Consider the following 11,071-nt stretch of genomic DNA (forward strand, 5'->3'; position numbering starts at 1 on the left):
ATAATGCTGTACATTTGTGGTTAGTGAGAAGATCCTGTCAAACTGTCACATTCTACTTTCCTTTTCTATGACTGCCTCTTGTCTGAAGGATTAGGTCACACGGATTAGGGTCTCTTAACAAAGCTTCAACTTCTTAGATTCCCAAATCCCTTGCTGAAATTACAGCTCTAAGTTGGTCTCACCTCAGCATACAGACAGTGCCCTGCCGGGCTCAACTTTGTTGGCCTGAACCCAGGGAATCTAGTCAGGCCAAGTCTCCAGCCTTCTGATGAGGTGAGAGAGCACCTCAGGCTTCCATCACACACTGGCGCCAACATCGCTCTGCCTCCTCCTTCAGAGCTTGTGCTTGCTCCCCAAGGACATGGGAGGTATCATAAAAAAATCATCCCTGTAAGTTCAAGGCCTGGTCTACAGAGTGAGTTCCAAGACAGCCAGGGCTACACAGAGAAACCCTGCCTCAAAAGAACAGAACAACCAGACAACCAGACAAATCATCGGTACAACCCAGGCCTGGTGATATCAGGAGGTAGAGGAGGAGGAGGACGGCAGGAAGGCCGAGACCGGAATGGTCAATATAATGAGTTGTAGGCGATTGGAACTAAGAAATGAGATCTTGTTTCAAAAAAACATTCACAGCCTCACAGAAGTCATCTTCAAAGATGGACACGCTGCACTGCACTCCTGTAATCCCAGTGCTCAGAAGTGGGAGCAAAAGGATAAGACTCTGCTTCAGAAAAATAAAACAGTAACAACAACAACAAAATGGCCTTAAACCAGGTGTGGCGCTGCACATTTGTGAGCCAAGCACTCAGGAGGCTGGCCCAGAATTTCAAGGCTATCCTGGTTTGTTTTGCTTTTTTTTTTTTTTTTTTTTTTTCTCTCTCTCTCTCTCCAAGATAGGGTTTCTCTGTATAGCCTTGGGTATCCTAGAACTGGATCTGTAGACCAGACTAGCCTCAAACTCACAGAGATCCACTTGCTTCTGCTTCCTGAGTGCTGGGTAGCGTCAAGACTGTCCCAAAGAACCTAGTGTGATCTGGTCTCAAGGAAAATTGAAAAAGACCAGGGATGCACCTGCACCTCAGTGGTAGACACAGGCTGGCCCTGGGCTCAATCCAGTCATCTTCATTATAGCTCAAAGGTGATTTCACTTTTAGTTGTGAAATAACCAAAGAAGGCAGCTGTGGTGTCACATGCTTGTAATCCCAGCATTCAGGAAGCAGAGGCAGGAGGATCTCTGAGTTTAAGACCAGCTTGATCTACAGAGCGAGTTCCAGGATAGCCAGGGCTACACAAAGAAATCTGTCTCAAAAAAACCAAACCAAACCAAAGAAGCCAGCTGTGTAACCTGGGCAGTGGTGGCACAAGCCTTTAATCCCAGCATTTGGAAGGAAGAGGTAAGCAGATTTCTGAGTTCGAGACCAGCCTGGTCTACAGAGTGAGTTCTAGGACAGCCAGGGCTACACAGAGAAAGCCTGTCTCAAAAAAAAAAAAAAAAAAAAAAAAAAAAAAAAAAAAAAGGAGCCAGCTGTGGTGGCCATGCCTGTGGTCCCTGTAGTCCTAGCAACCCCTCAGAAGAACCAGGACACCCTCAGGTGTGTAGTAAGTCCAGGGCCAGTGTGGCCTGTGGAGACCTGACTTTCAAAAGTAAGAGTGTAGTGGCTCTCACCTTTAATCCAAGCAGTGGGGAAACAGAGGCAGGCAGATTTACATGAGTTTCAGGCTAGCCTGGTCTACAGTGAGCTCCAGGAATACAGTGTGTAGTCAAGGCTACACAGAGAAACCCTGTCTCGAAAACAAACTAGAAAACCATGAACAAAAGAGCAAACAAACACCTGGGGGACCCTGCTCAGTGGTACCCCACTTACCTGACACTGTGGTGGGACCCTGCTCAGTGGTGTCACACTTACCTGACAGTGTGGTGGGACTCTGCTTAATGGTGTCACACTTACCTGACACTTTGAGGCCCTGTGTTGAACACCATCTAACCACAAAGTAAAATAAAATAAGAGAAAAAGAAACCCCCCAAATAATTCACAGGAGGCCCAGTGTAGTGGCAAATAATTTTAATCCCTGCTCTTGGGAGGCAGAGGCAGGAGGATTTCTCTAAGGTTGAAGCCAGCTGTTCCAGTTTGAATCTCATCTTCTTAAGTTGGCCAGTATGGCCTTGAACTCATAGTGTAGGACAGAGACACGGGACAAGATGAGGCAGCCAGGGCTGGTGGACCTTGGACTGTGAACACAGCAGATGTGTCTGCCCAGCATCCGGGAAGACATCCTCCTTAAAACTGGTTGGGTCACTGTCACAGTTCATTGCAGTCCTCCCCTCTCCCTTTACACCTGGCACAGTTTCCTGGGAGTTGGAGGAAGTGAGGGCTAGGGGTCAATGAGAAGGAGTCCTGCTTGGGAAAGGGGGACAGAGAGTCCATGCTTCTACCTCAGGGAGGAGTGAGCAGCCCTCTCTTCCACTGGAAGAGTTTGGTGTGATGGCTCACAACCACCTGAGACCCTTCCTGGTTGACAAGGGTCTACTTCAGCCTCCTGAGAGCTGGGAGTGCAAGCATGTCCTATCATGCCTGGCTTGACTCCTTATAGATGTTTGTTGTTGTGGAGGGGAGAGGTCTTTCTACATACACAGCCCTGGCTGTCCTGGAACTCACTCTGTAGACCAGGCTGGCCTTGAACTCACAGAGATCTGCCTGCTTCTGCCCCTTAAATACTGAGATTAAAGGCAGGAGCTACCATTGCCTTGTTCTTTTTAACTTTATTTAATTTTTTTCTATGTGTACAAGTGTCTGCCTACATATGTGTATATGCACACGTGTGTGCCTGGTATCTTAGGAGAGCAGAAGGGGACACGGGATCCCTAGGAACTAGAGTTACAGGTAGTCAAAAATTGCCGTGTGGGTGCTTGGACCCAAACCCAGTTCCTCTGCAAGAAAAAGTATTCCTAACTGCTGAGGGGTCTCTCCAGCCCTGTGGGCTATTTCTTAATTTCTTTTTAAGAAATACAGGTACTTGAGGGGACATTCTGTCCCACGTTGCTGTTCCTTTGTTTACATATATACAAACACACACACACACACCACACACAGAGTGAAAGAACAAGAAACTAGACAGCACAGTTTTGTCTGCTGCCCCCAGAGACTCTCCCACTCACAACGGAACTCAGGGGATCCTTCCAGCTTGGGTAGTTCAGGGATGGAGGTGAGACTCTGAGGTCTTACATCTGACCCTGCAGCAGAGATGAATGGGCTCTGAACTAGGACAGATCCTTAGCTGCCTGCTGAGATAGAGACCTCAGCTTTCAGGGAAGAACTTCCCATCCTACCTTTCAGTGGGCCATCCTGTCTTCCTCCTCCCCTGCCCTCTACTCACACAAGCCATCTGGAGAGTCAGTTGTTGGGGAACTTTGATCTCTTTATCTGGAAGGCAGGAAGATGGACCTGTGGAGCCAGAGGGCTGTGAGTAAATGCTTTGCACTTTTCTAGCAGTTCCTGCTAAGTGGGGCCTTCCCATAGGAAGGCTGCAGGGGAAAGGGCAAAGGGCGGGTGGATGGGCGAGGGGGAGGTCTTTGGAAGGAACTAGCACAAAGGGTTTGGAAAAATACACCCTAGAAGCATAGCCCTGCATAGGCTGAGCGCTTATTTACTGTGTCAGTGAAAAGACCCTTAAGACTAGGGATACAGCTGGTTCCAGCCCTGGCCTTGTCCTCAGTCCCACAATTCTAGTACTGAAGAGGCAGAGGGAGAATGATTAGGAGTTCAAGATCACCCTTGGTTACAAAGTTCAAGGTCAGTTTCTTATACAGGAGACTAACAGAAGCAAACATTTTCCCCCACAGTGTATGTGGGTGTTTGCTGGTGTGTTTTTATCCGCTCACCAGAAGAAGGTCCTGGGAACTGGAGTTACAGACCCTTGTGTGAGCATCCATGTGAGAACAGAACCAAGGTCCTCTGAACAGCAGCGCATCTTTCTTTCTTTCTTTTCCTCCTCCCCCCCCTCCTTGTCTTCCTCTTCCTCCCTCCCCTCTTCCTCCTCCTTCCCTTGCCTCCTCTCTTCTTCTTCCTCTTCCTCCTCCTCCTCTTCTTCTTTTTGGAGACAGGATTTCTCTGTATAGTTCTGGTTGTCCTGGAACTCTCTCTCTGTAGACCAGGCTGGCCTCCAACTTGGAGAGCTACCTACCTTAGCTCCCCAGTGCTAAGATTAAAGGCGTGTACTACCATACCATGCCTGGCTTGTAAGAAGTGTTTTTACCCACTGAGTCACCTCTCCAGCCCTCAATAAATATTTGGCTGGGGCTGAGGGTGTATTAAATGGCACTTTGAGTAGCATGCACAAGGTGTTGGGTTCTATCCCTAACACTGAATGCATGTATACATACATACATACATACATACATAAATTTGCCAGGGGTGGTGGCACTCAGGAGGCAGAAGCAAGTAGATCTCTATGAATTTGAGGCCAGCCTGGTCTACAAACTAAGACCCTGTCTTAACCCCTGCTCCTCACCACCACCACTCCCCACCACCACCAAAAGAAAAAGCTGAGGAGCTCAGCATGATAGCTCATGCTTGTTATCCCAACACACTTCAGAGGTTGAGGCTGGAGGCTTGACATGTGTTTCAGACTAACCTAGAATACAGTGAGTCCTGACTTAATGTTTGCAAGACCATGAGTTCCACCCCTAGCACAGCCAAAAATTAAATCAAAACCAAACAAAACCCTGCCAAACGACAAGTAACAAATCAAGTTCATGAGTGAGCCATGCCTGTGTTAAAGTCTGGGAAATTAACGATCATGGTAGAGCCTTCCCAAAGCTATACAGTTTGCCATGAAAACAAAGATTCAAAAGCGCTTTGGTACCTGCCACGGAGGTCCACGCTGTTAACTCCAGCATCAAGGGGAGTTCAAGGCCAGCCTCAGCTACACAGGGGGCTCTGAATTAGCTTGGCCTTCATGAGACCGGTATTTTGTTTTGTTTTGTTTTGTTTTGGAACAAGGCCTGGTGGCTCACGCCTGGAATCCCAGTGTGTGGGAGATGAAGGCAGGAAGATCACACGTCAAAGTCATCTTTGGCTGAAGAATTCAGACGCAGCCTGACAAATGGGTCCCTGTCAGAAAGAAAAAGTTCCGGAGAGAGAAGAGAGAGTGTGCTCTGGAGTTGGGGCGCTGCCTGTCATACCTGCACCCATGAAGGCTGGCCTGGGTTACAAAGCCAGACTCTGAGTAAAACGCAAAACTAAAATCAAGCCACGCAAAACACTACTTGGGTATAAAAAGAGTTAAAACCTCAAGTCCGAAGTGTACCCCATCCCGCGCGCGCGCGCCCCCTCCCCACCCCGACTCAACCCCCACGCCTCCCAAGGCCGTTTGGAGTGGTTTCCTCTCACTTGTTTCGTGTGGCTTAATGTTTTGTTTGATTTTCAGGGTTGGGAAGCGACTCTGCCCACCAGGACCAAGAGCTACGTTTTGGAAGGACACTGGGGTGGCTCAGAGGACAAGAAGAGCTACTACAGCAGACAGGCAGGATCCTGCAGGATCCTGGGCAGCCCGGACCTTCTTTCTAAAACACGGTGGCTTGGATACTGCTACTGCTGCTGCTGCTGCTGCTGCGCTGGCCGCTAGGCTGAGTCTTGCGTTCAGGTTTCAAATTCCCAAGAGAATCTGAGTTGTCCGCCTGGGTCAGGTGTCTGCAACCCGGTCTCTTTTCTTCCCCTCCTCCTCTCTACCTCCTCTGTCCTCTTCTCTCCTTTCCTCTCCTCTCTTTCTCTCCTCCCTCTCCTCTTCTCTCTTCCTTTCTTCCCCCCCGACCCCCCACCTGCCATTCTAATGCATTCCAGGCTGGCTTCCCTTACTCTCTTAGTAGCCCAGGATGACCTTGAACTTGTGATCCTCCTGCCGCTAACTCCCTGGAGCTGAGATCACTGGGCATGTCCCACCAAGCCCAGTTTCTGTGTAACTAGGCAAGCCAGACATACCAGGCAAGCGCTGTACAGACTGGGCTCCACCCTGAGCCCAGAGCTCTGCCCTCCTGAGACTTTGAAGGGAAGTACTTTGTGGGCACAGCAATCCCCTGGATGGCTATTTTCTGGTGGAAAAGTTGTCAGGAGTGTCCTGTCACTCAGGAGGGTGAATGGAAGGGTCATGGCTGGAAATTCATCCTGGAGTTCAGGCTGTTCCATTGGGTTTCATCACAGTCAGCAGTTACAAAGGAGGCGGGCCAATCCGCAGTGCCCATCGCATTGTGTCCCAGAAGAATTGAAACCCTAGTAGTCCATCAGTGAGGGACTGCTCAGGGTGGGGCTGCACCACTCACTCCCTAGGACCCTTAGGGCTCTCCCTAAAGGAAATAAAGGCCATACAAGAGATGGGTTAGGGTGCAAAGCTGCTTCCAAAAAGCCTGCCTCAGATCCATCCCTGGGCCTCAGGCAGTGGAACAGAACCGACTGGCGCAAGTTAAGCTCGCTCCTCTGTTTCCTATACACACAATATACACATGCAATTCAATGCACTTGACCTGGTGGAGCTGTGTCTGGTATCTCTCACTGCACACATAGGTAGACAGTCCTAATGATCAAGAAGCAGAGGTGCAAGTAGCTCAACAACTTTTTTTTTTTGGTTTTTCGAGACAGGGTTTCTCTGTATAGCCCTGGCTGTCCTGGAACTCACTCTGTAGACCAGGCTGGCCTCGAACTCAGAAATCCGCCTGCCTCTGCCTCCCGAGTGCTGGGATTAAAGGCGTGCGCCACCACGCCCGGCCCGCTCAACAACTTTTTATGGCAGCCTGTTGCTTCGACCGTGAGGGGTTTCAACTGCTTCGTTTCTTTCTTTTTGGGGGAGGATGGAAGCAGGATAGAGGGAATTGTTTGTTTTGTTTTGTCTTGAGACAGGGTCTCATGTATCCCAAACTAGCCTTGAATTTGCTATGTAGCTGAAGCTCAGGGCTTTGTGCTAGGCAAGCACTCTGCCAATTGAGACCTTGAACTCTCTGAGACTACAAGTGTTTGCCCCCTCCCCACCCAACCTGTTTTATTCATCACATCTCTACTTTATTTGAAATTATGTGTACGTGTGTGCTAATGAGTCCAATTGCCCTCAGGCCAGAGAGGGCAGGGCGTTGGCTCATCTGGAGCGGCGTTACTGGAGGTTGTGAGCGCCTAGCATGAGTGCCGGGAACTGAACTGAGGTCCTCTGGAAGAGCAATAAACATTCTTACCGTGTGTGTGTGTGTGTGTGTGTGTGTGTGTGTGTGTGTGTGTGTGTGTGGTGTGTGTGTGTGTGTGTTACCATTGTATGTGTGTCACCATGTGTGTGTTACCATGTATGTGTCTGTGTGTGTGTGTGTCTGTGTGTGTTACCATGTATGTGTCTGTGTGTGTGTGTGGGGGGGGGGGGTTGTCTCTCCCCTTGAGTAACCTTCTCCTGACCTCTTTGTCTGTGTTCAGCGAGTGGATAAAGTCACCTGAGGAGTCTCCAGTCTCAGGCTACTGCCAGTCTGTCTATCTGTCTTCCTGCCTCCAGCTAGCCTTCATGTATCTGTAAGGAATGTATCAGGTTAGTTTCTTTGGCCAGGGTAATAATGTTCCTTTTAACTGAGCTCTGACTACAAGAATAGCCAAGCTGGAGCCCATTCTGGTGAAGGTTTCTCAAGTCAAAGCAAACCCCAGGGCTAGGGGCAAGAGGCCCCTCCCCCTGCCTCCTCACAGAGAACCTCAGGATTAAAACCACTGCTTGGGCTCTGGCCTGTTACCTGTCAATCAAAGGTTAGTTCAGCCAGAGTGGCCCATGCCTCTACAGATCTGAGCTCTCCATTACCCCTTTACCAGGGGAAACGCCTGAAGGAAAAGAACAGACTGGAAGCAGCAAGATCCCAAGAGAATCTGCCTCCTTACAGAGGTGGAGGGCATGTGGGGGGGGGGCTCCTTACAGAGGTGGTGGGTATGGGGGGCCTCCTTACAGAGGTGGTGGGCATGTGGTAGTGGTGGGAAGGTGGATGTATGGGGCACGATAAGCACCGTGACCAACAAAGCTTACTCACTAGCTATTCTTGCAGAGGACTCTGGTTTGATTCCTAGCACCCACATGGTGACTGACCTACAACCCTCTGTAACTCCAGTTCCAAAGGATCCGATGCCCTCTTCTGGCCTCTGAGGGCAATGCATGCATGTGACACATACAAGCAAACACACAAACACACACATACACTTTTGTTTCATTCTCTTTTTTTGTTTTTTTTTTTCTTTTCTTTTTTTGAAACAGGGCCTCACTATGTCGTCCTGGCTGTCCTAGAACTCTGTAGACCAAGAGCCGGGTGTGGTGGCACACACCTTTAATCCCAGCACTCGGGAGGCAGAGGCAGGTGGATTTCTGAGTTCGAGGTCAGCCTGGTCTACAGAGTGAGTTCCAGGACAGCCAGGGATACACAGAGAAACCCTGCCTCGAAAAAAAAAAAAAAAAAAAAGAACTCTGTAGTAGACCAGGCTGGCCTTGAACTCAGAGATCCCACCTACCTCTGCCTCCCGAGTACTAGCATTACAAGCATGCACCACCACTGCCTGGCTTTTTTGTTTTTTTTTTTTAATAGTAATAATAAAGAAGAATTAAAAAAAAACAGGGGCCAGGAGGTGGTGGTGATGTACAATTTTAATTCCGGCACTTGGGAGGCAGAGGTAGGTGAATCTCTGAGTTTGAGGCCAGCCTGGTCTACAGTGGAGAGAAACCCTTGTCTCGAAGACCAAGTGAACCCCAGTGGGAGAGTATAACATTGTAACAGGCACAGAAACAACCACTGAGGCATGCTCTTCAACTTGTCTAGTCTCCTTAGCAAAAGCAAATACGATTTTCTTGTCTCCCAGTGTATTTTAAAACCCCACTTGTCAAAGCTGTAAAGCTGTAGAAGGTTCTGTGCAGTGCAGCTGGCTCCACTCTCGTGAGATGAGCTGGGGGCGAGGCTGGGCTCAGTCCTTCCACCTCTCACGCCTTATCTCGAGGAAACAATCACGGGTGTGTGGAAGGTTGTCCACAACAGAGCAATCATGGAAACCCCCTGACTGTCTTTTGGTAGGAATGTGAGGATTTCCTCTGTGCTTTAAAAAAGGGAAGTTAATGAGATCTCTTATAAAGCCAGTCTGGGGACTTAGGCGGGGCACCTCTTCTTGAAGTCCCTGGGGACTCCAGTTTGCTTAATCTCGGTGGGAAAGACAGTGGAGACTGAGGCCGACTCCGAGGCTCTAAGTCTGGGGCCTCAGGTTAACAAGATTGATGAGTGGCTGGCAAGATGTCTCAGGTGATAACGGTACTCTCTGTCCACAGCCTGGGTTCAGTTCCTCGGACTTACATGGTGGAAAAAGAGAGCCTACTTCTATGCGGGAGCCCATGTTGGTTTACAACTCTCAGCCCTTCTGCCACGGCCTCCGGAAGACTGGTGTGTGCCGCACGTGTGAGCTATTATACTGGGCTGAAGGTTGGGTTTCTGCCTTTTTTATCTGTTTCCTCTTTTGGAATAGGTCTCCTTTTGGAACTCAGACTAGCCTGGGATTCGAAGTAATTCTCTCACCTCAGCACTGAAAATGCCGGAGATTACAGGTGTGAGCCGCCCTGCTAAGTCTGACTAGAAGTTTTCATTAGAGAAAGCCGAGGAGGCAGAGCTCTGGGAAGTGAAGAAGACTGGGTACAGGCTACAGATGATCTGAGGTGTTGCTAGCACCTAGGTCAAACAGCTCAAAACTGCCTATGCCTCCTGCTCCAGAGAATCCAGTGCCTCTGTCTGGCACGTCTGACACCTGGACTCACATGCACATACCCACACACAAACACATAATTAAAAATAATAAAAGTTAAAATAAAAATATTAAACTTGTCTTTTAAAAATGCAGCTGACAGTGGTGGCACACACCTTTAATCCCAGCACTGAGGAGGCAGAGGCAGGTGGTCAGCCCGGTCTTCAGAGTGAGTTCTAGGACAGTCAGGGCTAGAGAATGTCCTAGAGAAATTCTATCTTGGAAAAAAAAAAGGGGGAGGAGGAGGCAGGGCTGTGGGTGTGGCTCACTACAACAAAAGCCCTGACAGAGGGTCCCTGAAGCCCTGGCTTCCATCTTCAGCACTATATAAACTGACTGTAGCGGCCCATACCTACAATCCCAGAACTCAGGGAGCTAAAACCCAGAGGATCAGAGTCCACCTCAGTGATGTAACAGTCTGAGTCAGCCTGGATCAAACAAGACCCTGTCAAAATAAAATTTAAAAAGAAATAAGAAACCCCCAGGCATGCTATGTGCACCTTTAGTCCCCAGCATTTAGGTGACAGAGGCAGGGTGATCTCTATTGAGTTCCAGGCCAACTAGATCCACATAGTAGACCTTGCCTCAAAATAAGAGGTGGGCTGAGATCGAGGCCAGCCTGGTCTACAGAGTGAGTTCCAGGACAGCCAAGGCTACACAGAGAAACCATGTCTCAAAAAACCAAAAAAAAAAAAAAAAAGAGGTGGGGCTGGGATCGTAGTTTAGAAGCAGACCACATCAGACCCTGAGCTCAATACTTGATGTTGTGGAAGAAATTAGGAAACCCCTCTACTTTTCATCTTTCCCGAACTTCAACAACAACAAGACCTGTCTAGATAGTAGGGTATGTTTCCCCACACTTCGTTCTAGCTCAGGAGGCAGAGGACATAGCTATGAGCTACATAGCTAGTATATTTATGTATGTGGATATATATATATATATATATATATATATATACTTTATGTGTATGAGACCTACATCATGTCTGTGTACCACTTTCATGCCTGGCTCCTACTAGGCTAGAAGAGGTCATTGGATACCCTAGAACTGGAGTTACAGATGGTTGAAAGCCACCATGTGGGAATCAAACCAAAGACTTCTGCAGGAATAGCCACTGCTATTAACATCTCTCCAGCTCCAAGTAGTACTTCTTGTTTGTTATTTTGCATTTTCCAGACAGGGTTTCACTGTGTAGTTCTAGCTGCCCTGGAGCTTGCTCTGTAGCCCAGGCTGGCCTCGGACTTACAGAGATCCACCATTCTCTGCCTCCCAGTGCTGGGACCCTGAT

Source organism: Mus caroli, unplaced genomic scaffold, assembly GCF_978045245.1.
Source record: "Mus caroli unplaced genomic scaffold, Mus_caroli_1 scaffold_7, whole genome shotgun sequence".
Taxonomy (NCBI): Eukaryota; Metazoa; Chordata; class Mammalia; order Rodentia; family Muridae; genus Mus; species Mus caroli.